The sequence below is a fragment of the Passer domesticus genome, chromosome 13 (genome assembly GCF_036417665.1).
Source record: "Passer domesticus isolate bPasDom1 chromosome 13, bPasDom1.hap1, whole genome shotgun sequence".
Lineage (NCBI taxonomy): Eukaryota > Metazoa > Chordata > Aves > Passeriformes > Passeridae > Passer > Passer domesticus.
Window position 1 is genome coordinate 7,398,958 of NC_087486.1, and position 12,206 is coordinate 7,411,163.

Sequence of the window (12,206 nt, forward strand, 5' to 3'; positions counted from 1 at the left end):
TTTATTAGAGCATCTTCTTCCTGAACAACTGGATCGTTTGGACACATGAACAGCACTTAGTTTTACTACCAACTGTTTTGAAACTAATTTGGGGGGTTTTGTTGTTGTTGTTTAAATGGCAGAAGCTTGAAAAAAATAGTTCCACTATGCTTCTTTTGAGGATGATGTGAGTATTTTTGCAAAGACAGTGCTGAGGTTTCCACTTTGCAGAGCTGTCTGCTCTGACTCCAGGGAATGGGAACTAAAACTGAACTGCTGCTTTGATCTACTGGATTTAATGAAGGGTTTCTGATATTAAAGGGAGGATTAACAGCTGCCTTCCCAGATCCAGGGCAAGGGCTCTCAGCCAGCTTTTGGTGTTGTAAAAGCTTCACCTGGGACAGTCTGAAATTATTTTTACAGCAATGTTTCTTTCTTGTGTGCAGAATGTGGAAGTTTTACCTCTTCTCTACAAGGCTTTGCAACAGAGTATCTGGATAAAGCAGGGGTGCCAGTGCATCCCAAAACATCCCTGGATTAGATGATGGGATGTTTTTCAGGTTGCTGCTTGAGCTACAAAGAAGCTCTAATCCATTAAATACAAACCAACAGCAGCAAAAACAATTAAGCAGGATGATGATGTGTGAGCAGGGAAGTGCTTTGCAAAGCATTCCCCAAGAACATTCCTCACTTATGCAATACCTTCTCTTTGTATTTCCTGCAAGTTCTTGATGCTGGCAGGAAAGTTTTTAAAAAGGAGGGAGTGATGTGATTAAACAAGACTCAAATATATTTTGAGGGAAGTGGGACTTCAGAAGCTGATTTTTCTCATACTAATAAGGTCTAAAAAAGAGAATGCAAATGCTGGAATTCAAATGAAACACCTGCTGATTTGTGACTGCTTGGTGTGAAGGTGGCAATGAAACAAGCTCTTGTTCAGTCATGCACACACGAGTGCATGGAAGGGGAAGGTGCAGAACCCTCTGCATCTCCTTTGCTCTCTCTGCATTTCCCATCCCCGTCTCCCCCAGCCTGTACCACAAGCTGCTGTCCCAGTTTCCAAAGAATCCCCTGAAACTCCAACTGCAGTGCTCTGTTCTGCTCCAGGCTGCTAGAAACACAGATACTGCAAAGCACAAGATTAATTTCCCTCTTAGAAAAGCTCTAGTCTTTTAAAGTTAGCCTTTTTAAACATATGTTCCCATAAATACAATTATTGGCACCCCCAATACGTTTCCAGTCTTTAGTGTTATGTTTTAAAAGCTGCAGTTTTTAGTTACCCTAATTTATAATAAGTATAAATAACCATATGGCCAAAGGAGTCAGTTTGTGGGTTGATTGGTTTTTTTAGGGTTTTGTTTTTATAGAGGAATACTCCAGTAGTGTAACAGCAAATGGCAATGCAACGTATTTTAGGAGACACTGGTGATTCTGCTTAAATTGCAGTTCCCTTAAATTGCAGGGGAAAATAGAAGAAAACTACAGCAAAGATATTAAAAAAAAAAAAAAGACTAAAATCTTACAAACAGTTCCTTTATTAAGAAGAAATTGAGGAATACTTCAAGAAATTAAATGGATCTTTTTCTTTACACAAGGCGAAGTGTAATTTGACATTACCCACTTGCCATCTGTTGAAATGCAGCATGTTGAGGTATTTTCTGGTTTATGTCAATTTGCATGACATACTTGTAACTTTTAACTAATTAACAATGTTATATTTAAAACATTCACTCCTTTTAACTACACAATAGCAGAGCAGCACTCTTTGGAAAGTGAAGCCTGGAAATGTTGCTGCCTTTTGGCTTTGATAACAAGCTATGAGTAAATCTCCATTCAGTTTCTAATCTTAGAAATTGGGAAAATACTAATGAACACTTTCCTCAGAGTTGTTAAAATTCATGACTTGCAATTTGTAAAGAATAATGACTTACTGCTAATGCTGCTGAGCAGCCTGCACATTATTCCCTGGAGAAATGCTTGATATTGGATTAAGGCAAAAAGGGAAAATACACAATAGACCAGAGGCTTTTCAAGAGCTCTGTGCAGCCCTGCAAAAAATCTTTTAGATGCTCTGGAGTTCCTCAAGCACCTTACATGAAAATTAGTTTGGATGACTGAATAATTGCCTACCTAATCCTGTAATGCTGGATCCTGGAACAGGGAGGCACCGACTGCAGCAGCACCCACAGACCCTGCTCCTGGTTACTCACAGGGGGAAGGGATGCCTTCCCTGAAGCCTCAGTGTTAAAAATCCTTTACCTTGCAATTACAGAATCGTACTCAGCCTTTTGTCTGCCCACAGCATCCTCAGAGCTGCCAGGTGATGCTGTGAGGGTTTACTGGCAAGTCCCCAGGGCAGGCAAACCTGTCACTGCCGTTCCCTGGGACCTGTCCTGTCTTCTGATCCCACAAAACGTGACTTAGAGCTGTCTTGGTTTCTTGGGAGTCTTCTGGCCAGACAAATTGTGTCAGATACCTTGAGAGTTTTCCTCAGCTGTGGTTCCTCAGGAGGAGCCTGTGAGCTGCCCAGCCTGCTGTCCCCAGGCCCCCCAGTGCTGTCACCAGCTCGCTGCCTCTTCTGCTCAAGAAGGGACCTTGTTTGTGTGTGTGCCTTGCCACAGGTCCTGAGAATTTTCTTCCTCCCCACAGCTGTTTGGAGCTTTTCAAGTACTTGGAAAGGGCCCATTTTACCAGAGCTGGGATCTTAGCTCAGCTCCAGCTTTGCTTTTTGTGCACAGCAGGTTGAGGTCTTGAGCTGCTGTTCCCGTCTGCTGCCCACTCCCATTGTCATCTCCAGGAGCTACTGCTGCTTTCCTACCCCAACTCTGTTGGCTGTAGATTGTCTGGCACCTGCAGGTGACTCATTTGAGAGCTGGGCACCCTTAAATGTTTCCATTTCCTGGCTGGGAGGGGAATCCTGCAGCACTGTCCCAGTCCCGGGGCTGCACAGGGGGAGCAGGGAATGCCCTTTGCAGCATCAGGACACAGCTCCTTGCATTCCCCTTCCCATCCTTCAGGAGAGAGACCTGTAATGTGTGTTTTGGCTGCACTGCATCCAGCTGGTGAGGCATGAGAAAAATTGCAGGGATGTGAAATGGCTCAGGCTGCTCATCCCTGGAGCATCCACTGCGAGCAAATGGCAGCGGTGCAGCGACTCCCCCGGCCACGCTGCTTCAAGGACAAGAAGCTGGAGGTTAAGGAAAAATAGGCCACATCAGCGATGTTTCAATTCCTCTTGGAAAAACTTTGATGTGAATAGATACAGAGTGTTTATTTTAGCTGCCTGTTCTCACAGGAGAATCAAGCACAGCACAAAAATAACTTGGTTATTACTAAAGGAAGAGCAACCCTTGCAGTTTAAATGCATCTCTCAGAAATGATGGAGATAGTTTAAAATAATCTGGAAACATGTTTCCTCTTCCTCCTCCACACCTCTTCAGTCTCATGATATAAGAAATGAAAATGAGCTGTTTTAAGTGCTGCTGTGTTTCTGTAAATGTTTTACAGGCCTCTCTCTGAAAACCTCTTCAGGGCTCCCTCTGCCTGCCTGACAAAGCTGGGATGTGTTCCTGGCAGAAATTGGGTTTGGGAGGTTATTGAGATGCTTTCCCACCTGAACCTGCACTCCCTTCAGTAGGAAGAGTCCTTAGAAATGAGCAGGCATGTGAATGTTTTGGGAATCTAAAGAAGGCCTGGGGTGTAATATGTAAAAGCCAAGTAAGTAAGGCTTTAGCTGAGGGGGAAGATGCTGTACTGGAGGAAGGTGGGGAGGAATCCACTAATTTGATTTTGCAGAAGTGAAATAATAAACTGCTTTAAATTCCAAAATCAACCACCCTTCCCCACCCAATGCTGCAGTTGCTGCAACCTAAACTTCTCCTCCAAACAAAGATCTTCCTGGAGTATTCATGGCAGTGCTTTACAGGAGTTCTGTGCCTATTAATAAGCTGACAGATGGCTGTAGTTTCTGATGAAGCAGATTTGGTTTCATTGATGAATCTGTTTTCTCCCTGCCCCAAAGGACAGGCACAGCTGTGTGCACCAGCAGCTGCTCCTGCACAGACCTGATTTCCACAGGCACATCTGCCTGCCTGGCCAGGAGGGGATCCCGTGGGGAGGCTGGGAGGGAGCTGGCCTGGTGCCTGTGTAAGGCAGGATGGAGGAGCAGGGCAGCCCAGGGATCCCCATTTGAGAGCTGAGGCACTGGGAGGAGTCCAACCTCATGGTCCCCATTGCAGTCACACTTAAAACAGCACGGAGTGGGTGAAATCAGGGAGTTCAGTGGGAAATTCAGAGAGCTGACCTCTGCTCTTGGTCCCCAGGCCTGTGTATTGCTGGAACTGATTCACATGGGGAGGGCCATTGAGGCAGCAGGTTTGCAGCACATGGGGCTGGGACTTGGGGACAAGCAGCCCTTAGTCCTGTGCCTCTTTTACACAGTGGCTGCCAGGCTCCAGGTTAGGAGCTCAAAGTGCCCCAGAGCAACATCAGTGGGGTGTCACAGCTGGCATCTCATCTACTCTGTGCTTCCTCTCCCAGTTATCATCTTGATGAGGCACAGTTCCATATAATGTTGATTTCCTCCCCCACACCCCTCTTTATTCATGTTTATTCATATGCCATGTTCTCCTTCCACCTTCCCTATGGTTTCTCCAAGAAGATTGCTTGTATTAGTTTCCTGACAATGTAAAGGTCAGCAATGAAAAGAGCTGTGGTTTGGGGATTTTTGCCCTGAGGCAGAGGAAGAGCTTTGTTCCAGACTCTCAGCTTGCAGAGAGCTGGGATGTTTTGAAAAATTGTTTCTTATTTTGGACTGACTTGGGATGGAGCTTGTGATTCTCTGCTATGACCTCTCCCTGGAGTGCAGAGATGCTGCCATGTGTGGTTAAAATTTAACATGCTTGAAATAGTTATTCCAGACGAGCTGTGGGACTCAGCCTCCCTCAGTTCTGGTCCTGTGCCAGCTGCCTGCTCCCCTGGAACCGCCTCTGAGCTCCAGAAGAGAGACCAGAGTCCTCTTGCTGTGCCTTGTGTGGGGTGTCATTGGCTCTGCAGACAGACGGGATGTGACTGTTCCAAAAGGGACATTGATCACCCCTGGGACTGTGCATGTTTGGGGTCACTGTCCAGATAAGAGCTCATAACTTCCTGCACACAAAAACTGATGACAGAGTTAGAGAGTCATAGAATGGTTGGGATTGGAAAATACTTCAAAGGTATTCCAGTTTCAACCCCTGCCATGGGCACAGACACCTTCCACTATCACAGGTTGGTTCAACCTGTCTTTAAGCACTTCCAAGGACGGGGCAGCCAGTACCAAGGCCTTACCACTCTCACAGGGAAGAATTTCTCCCTAATATGTAAAATCTACCCACCCTTTGCCAATTTGAAGCCATTCCCTCTTGTCCAGTCACCACCTGTCGTTGTCCAAGTCCCTCTCAGCTACACCACTGGAATGTTGTTGTAACCTGAATTAATCAGCCCTTTCTCACCTTCAGCCTGGGGCTGGAGCTGAGCTCAGCTGCCAGCAAGGGAGAAAGCAGAGAGAGCTGCACACAGCTGGCAGGGCACCTCCTTGTGCCAGGCTCAGCTCTTCCAGTTTGTTAAAGAAGCCATTTGGTTTGTGCAGGTAGCCAGGAGCTGCTCAAAATGCACTTCCAGGTGTGCGCTGGAGTGGCTTGGAACGACCTGATCCCAGCACTGTGCTCCCAAACCACCCTGTTCTGCATGAGCCCCTTGTGCAGCTGGGCTGGAGAACATGTCCTGGCATGGGGAAACACTGCTGCCCCCTCCTGCAGGATGCAGTCAGAGATGTGTGTGGCATGAACGGCTTTAATGCTCTCTTGGTTTGCCATTGATGAATTGAAAGTTTTGTCCTTGCTGGGTTTCTTTTCAGCCTGGACTTCCAGATGTTGGAATAATGAATGTCATAGCCTCATCTCTTGTTTTCCTCTTGCAGTTGAATTAAAAATAAGAACAGTTCCTGTGCTTTTTTTTTTTTTTTTTTTCAAATCCCACTTGGGTTTTAATTCTGAACTAACTATTTATTGTGCTAAATATGGTGAATAAAGGGAAACAAAGAAAATGTTCTCTGTGCACCTGCAGAAAGAGAATCAGGATGGACCAGCCCTGGCTGGGACGGGCTCTGGACCAGCACCTGCCCATGCCCTGAGTCTGACCTCTGTTAAACTCCTGGCAGCAATCTTGTATTGTTTGATAGCAATCTTATTACAAAAAGGAATAGAAACAAAGTAATAAAAAGCAGAAGTTCAAAACTTGATTTTGAAATCTGATTACACTTTTAATCTTAGTTTGCCTTTTTATGATGCATGTCCTTATACAAAGGTGCTGCCCCATTCCAGTAGAGGAGGAACAGGTGTGTGTGGCTTGATGCCATAAGGACCTGAGCTTTTTAAGCTTTGGGGCTTGTCAGGAATATTGGATACTGCCTGTCTGCATAACATAATGCTTTTGGCCATAAATAAAGGTCTAGGGCTGCAGCCAGACAGCATCACAGAAAATAAAGGTGCTTGCCTTTGGGCAGCTGGAAGCTGCTTGAAAAATAGAGCTGGAGTCTCCTTGCTGTGACCCCAGCAAAGAGCCATGAGCACGTTTTGGCTTCTCTGGCTCCTCTCCGCCGATCTCCCGGAGATGTCACGGCTGGGGCTGGGCTGCGGCTGCTGCCGGAGCCAAAACGCCCGGAGAGGAAAAATCCCACCCTTTTTTCAGGCTCTGTGACAGTTTGTAACCAACATCTTACAAAAACAAGCCATAAATTGTTTACATTCCTTAAAAAGGGGACAAAAAGACAGGTGTGGGGGAATATTTGAAAAATCACAGGCTCCTGGCAGGAGAGGGCACTGTGTACTCGGCTATTTCGCGATGATGCGTGGTGGGGATGAGTGAATTTTCATGCGGAGGTGGGAAACAAGGCTTCATCATAGGCAGCATCTGCATCACTCTGCAACAAAAGCATCCTCACCAAATGCATGCAAATACCTTTCATTAGAGATGCTTTTCTCCCTCAGTAACTGTATTTTGTACCATAATTTACCTGTTTGCTTTAATGTAGGGTTTCCATCTGAGGGAAATGGAGTTTCAATGGAAATGTGTATTCAAATTAACTCTCTTATCCTTTTGTTTTCTTCTGTAAAGTAACTTCTGTTGTGTTATAATGGGGGAAAATTGCTTGGAAGGAGCCCTCCCAAACTGCCTGCCTCATGGACATGGTTTTTAATGGAGGCAGATTTGATGCAATCCCCTACTTTAGTTTTATTTTAGCTCTACAGACCTGCAAGGAAGGATTTCAAGTATTGGGTTTGTTCAGCACTAAAGACAAGCTCAAGACTTTCTTGTGCTCTCAGAATGACCCTAAACCCTCACAGGGAACAGCCTGTTTAGTTCAGCATTTGTATTTCTGATAAACACTAATGGGAGCTGCTGGTGTTCAGGCTGTCATTCAGTTTTAAGGATTTTATTTCCCTTTCAGGTTCATCCCAAGGCGTGTTTCCATATGGGACTTTTGTCTTTGCATAAGGACGAGGCTTTGACTTTAAACTAGGGAAAATGCTGAGTGCTCCTGGGATCCCTCTGGAAATGATCACTGTAACAAATGCCTGCTGCTCGGCTCGAGGCGAGCTGTCGTGTTTAGCTGCATTTTGGATGGTGTCTATAAACACAGCAGCTGTCTGCATGCAAACGGGACTTTCCAGCAGTGCATAATATGAAAAGAATCTTATTACCAGTTAAAAAAAAAAAAGAAAAAGCAAGAAAGGCTCAAAGAGCTCGGATGATGCCAGCTTGCTATCAGCTCCAGCAGCGGTCTAGACATCTCAGAGAGTCATCAAACCAATGTGATGTGCGTGAGGCATTCACAGCTCTGCGTGCCTTAAAGACAGCTGGGCAGAGGGAGCTTTCCTCCAGGGATGGGCACAGCTCCTCAGGGCTCCTGCTGTCCCCCGTTCCACTTCTCACCATTGCTTTCTCTCCTGGCTGGGGTCACCTCTTCAATGAGGTACAGTGTGTGATGATGACTTTTTTTTAGTGTCATTAAGCTCGATGATGCTCTGCTCAACCTCAGGGGTTTTTGCAAATGCTCCTGGGGCAGGGCTGTGGTCCCTTCCCTCTGGCCAAGCCCTGGGCCATGGGAAGGGCTGAGGCTGGGGGGGCTGCAGGGACACTGTCAGGGGGTCGGACACCTCCACTGTCCCCTGCCCCGGGCCTTTCCTCAGGGTGGTGAAGGATCAGAGCCAAGGTCTGACCCTGCTCCCAACATTTCCCCCAGCCACAAGCTGCTCTTCCACCTGCTCCAAAACCTGCTGTGCTGGGATAGCCCAAGATGGGGCAGCTTGTTCTGCCAGGGCCCAGCTCTGAGTCAAGTGTCCTCACCACCTCCTGAGCCAGGCTGCTCTTTGGGGCAGGAATAAACCATGTCCAAGTTGCAGGATTCAATTTGTAAAACATTACAAAATTTTGGGGGAAAAAAACCCAATAGCTTGCTCTTTAGCAAGTGATTTACTTACTTGAGTGCAAAGCCAGGGATCTAAGTGGGTTTTCTGTCATCCTTCATGACTAGCTGAGCTGTGGGATGGATGCCACGGGGAAAACTTGGCTCTGCCTGCACTGAGGAGGTTCCCAAAAAAGAAATACAAAAACACCAGAGGAAAGACAGCTTTCGTGATAACTTCTGGCCCATCCAGAGAGAGAAAATGTCAGGAATTTCCCAAGAATATCTGTAGTCTTTGACTTTCCAGCTGAACTCTAAAGCTGTCTGGGGTGGAGGAGCCCCAGACACTGCAGGTGTCCTGCCTCTCCTCCAACACCCAGACCTGGCATTTCTCACAGAGCTCTTCTTTTGACAATATTCAACAAAATTTATTTGGTGCTTCTGGGTTTTTTAGTCTTCTGGTTTGTGTTGACAGGAGCATATTGGGCTGGATACACAGCTTCATTGTTTGCATGTTACAGGGGGAAAAGCAGCAAGAAAATGGGGAGGCATATGGAAAACTAGAAGCTCTTGGCATTCATTTTTGGAAAATACAGCACAAAATTCACTAATCCCAAGAAAAGGTATTGAAGAAAGAGGGAAGGAGAGAGACACATCACTTAATGTGTTATTTTTCCTAGGCAAAGCAAGCAGGTAGCAGAAAACAGTGGAAGGAATATATCCATGTTCTTATTCAAACTGATAAGTAAAATGCATATTAAAACCACAGGGAGTGATTGCTTTAGGGGGCTTAAAATTATGGCCCCAAAAAGCCCTGACAACTTACTGGTGTGAAGGTGCATGACTGAAGGTGGTTCCTGTGCAACCACTGCCCTGAGAACATGACTTTGCTCCTCTCTGCACCCCGTGCTGCAGCTTTGTGCTTCACTGCAGAGCTGGAATCTCCCCTCAGCCGGGGACCCTGCAGGGTTTGGGATGCTGAGGGTGGGTCAGTGCCCCCCTCTCACCTCAGCCCCCATCCATGGAGGGCTTTCATGGCTGGAGGGGAGCATGAGGAACCAGGGGTGCCTGGTTCAGTCCACATGAGGGCAAATTTTGGTGAGAATAAAGATAAACAGTAAAAATGAACCCTGTCCCTCTCTGAGGCTGCCAGGGAGGAAGATTTTGAGGCACAGCCAGTGCTGCAGGGCCAGCCTCGGGGACAGAGAGGGACAGCAGCATATTAGAGCCTCTGATTCAATCATTTTTTCCTAAATGTCACTTGAAGAGAGTGGTCGTAATGTTGAGTCATTACCAGCCATTTGCATGTACAATAACAACAGGGAAAAAGATAAAAAAATCAATACCAGGATCAATGGAGAGCTCCCTGCTCTGGGTCTTTTGCCTGGAGCTTATCATTAGCAGACACTCACAGAGCAGAGTACTATTAATTAGAGGAAGCATTGGCAGTCCATGGGAAATGACTGGCAGCTGGAATATCCTTGGATTTTTTTTTTAACTGAGTTTTTGGAGGGGGGTTTGTTTTCCCTCTCATTTCTGGACTCTTCAGCGTCCTGAGTGAAGTCTCCCCTTCCCATCTGTGCTTTGAAGAAAGAGTTTTCTCACCTGGAATTATGGGAAAGGATGACTTTCCAAAACATGTGAGCAAAAGCCAGGGACAGCTCTGATTGAGTTTAACCCCTCTCAAATCACTGGGCAGTGAGACTCTGATCCTCCTCTCCTGCACCCTTTCCCCCAGCTCTGCTCACAGCCTGGTGTGGCACATCAATAACAAACATTTCTGTTGTTTTTGCAACAGCAGCTGATGGATTTCCAGGAGAGGGGGCTCTGGGCAGGCAGAGCATTCTCTGAGTGCTGCTGGAAGCTTCAGCCCTGGCCTGAGCAGGACCAGGGCTGGTGGGTAAAATGCACACCAGCCTTGGCTTCCATGCAATTGGAGTAACTCGCATGGAACCCCCAGGAAAAAGCCTTGTCCCCCCTGCTGTCCCCAGGGCTGTGGCATCCTGCCATCCCCAGCTCATGGCACCATCCAAGGCAGGGTTTGGGCTCTGGCCTTTGGCTGCTCCTCCTTGACCCCTGGGAAATGGCTCTGTGCCAAAATTCAGCCCCAGAGCCCCCAGTGCACCCACTGCAAAGGGCAGTTACAGATCAGCAGCGAGGAAAGCACACAATTAACTGCAGAAAATCCAGTGGTTTTGCTTATTTTTGACAGTTGTGTGAGCTAAAATGAAGACAAAGTGCAATAAATGTGTTTAGGGCCAGCTGTGTCATGGCTGTGCTGAAGTGAAGCAGTGCCAGGGCAGGGACTGCCCACGGCTTTGTGTTGGGGAGAACCCACTGGGTCTCAGGCTGAGGGTGAGGACCTCGGCAACATTTATTTTTTTATTAGCATTTTGGGGGAGTTACAACAATGTCAAGTGTGTGAGAGTGTACACAACCCTGCCTGGACTGGCTGGGTTGTGATCCTGGATCTCTTGGCACTATGTTTGCTTTATTGTCTGTGGTTCTGCATTTACTTTAATTAAGAAACAAATGCTGAAACCACATTCAAGATACTCTTCCTCCTCTGCATCATGGTTTAGCTGATCCCAGGCAGCTTCTATTAGGTGGCTTTGTATTTTGGGGTTTTTTTCTTACTTGCTATTACTACCATGAAAGCATTTCTAGGCCCCAGGGAAGACTAGGGAAAAAAAATCTCTTTAAAACCAGCAATTATTCTTAGTAAAATATTCTAAATAATTCATTGCTTACTGGCTGTAGTGCACTATTAAATGCCTTTTAGCTACTACTTGTATAAACTCTTAAAGCCCTGGTTCAAAGCCAAGCTCAGGTTAATGATACAGTGATTTCTGTGGGAAGCTCTGTGTCCCATAGAGCAGCTCCTGCCAAAGCCCCACGGATCTGGACACAGAGGGATCTGTGTGGGCAGGTGCCTGTGGCACTGCACTTGGTTTTAAGCAGATTCTCAGGATTTCTGGACCTAGGAAGTCTCCTTGTTCTCGCCCAGCTTCTGGAGAAACTCGTGGACAATGCTGTATTGGTGTAATGCCCTTCTGACAGAAACCCAGGGGATTTAGGAACACGACAACTGCCTGTAAAGCATGGAGGAAAGGCCCACAAATGTGAAGGCAGCAGTGGCTCAGTTCACCTGCCGGTGTGCAGTGTGAGGGTGTTTTTCCTTTCATTTATCATATGCCTGCCCAGCTCTGTCATGTATTTGTTTCTGTTTGGTTCAATCCTAACCCAGCACTTCAAGCCCTAAATCTGATCCAGAAGAATCCTTATTTGTCTGACAAAAACCTTACCTTGTAGAAAACTGTTTAAGAGGACTGACCTGAGCACAGCATTAGGCTCCAGCTCATCCCTTTGAGCATCACTTTTGGGTGCAGCTATAAAGAAAAGGCTGAAAGATACTGAAGTGTGAAGATTGCAATTTACATTTCCTATATAAAGCTTTTTTCAAATTGCCTATTAGCAGGTATTAACACCTCTTTGCATCCTTAACATCTGGGTAAAAAGGAAAAGCTATGACATGGCTCAGCAGCCACCAGGTACATCAGATTTCAAGGCCATTTCCATCAGCAATTCAAGCAGTGCCTGTGCAGTCTGTAGGGTGGGACATGTTCCCAGGAAAAATGGCTGGTGGAACCAATTAAAGGCTTTCCAGTTTCATTCCTCTTTAAATTATGAACTTTGCAGGGTTCCATCAGGCATTGAACTGTTTGTCATTTCAGTGAAAATATTTCAATTAATGATTTAGACCTTACAGGTCTTCGCAGAG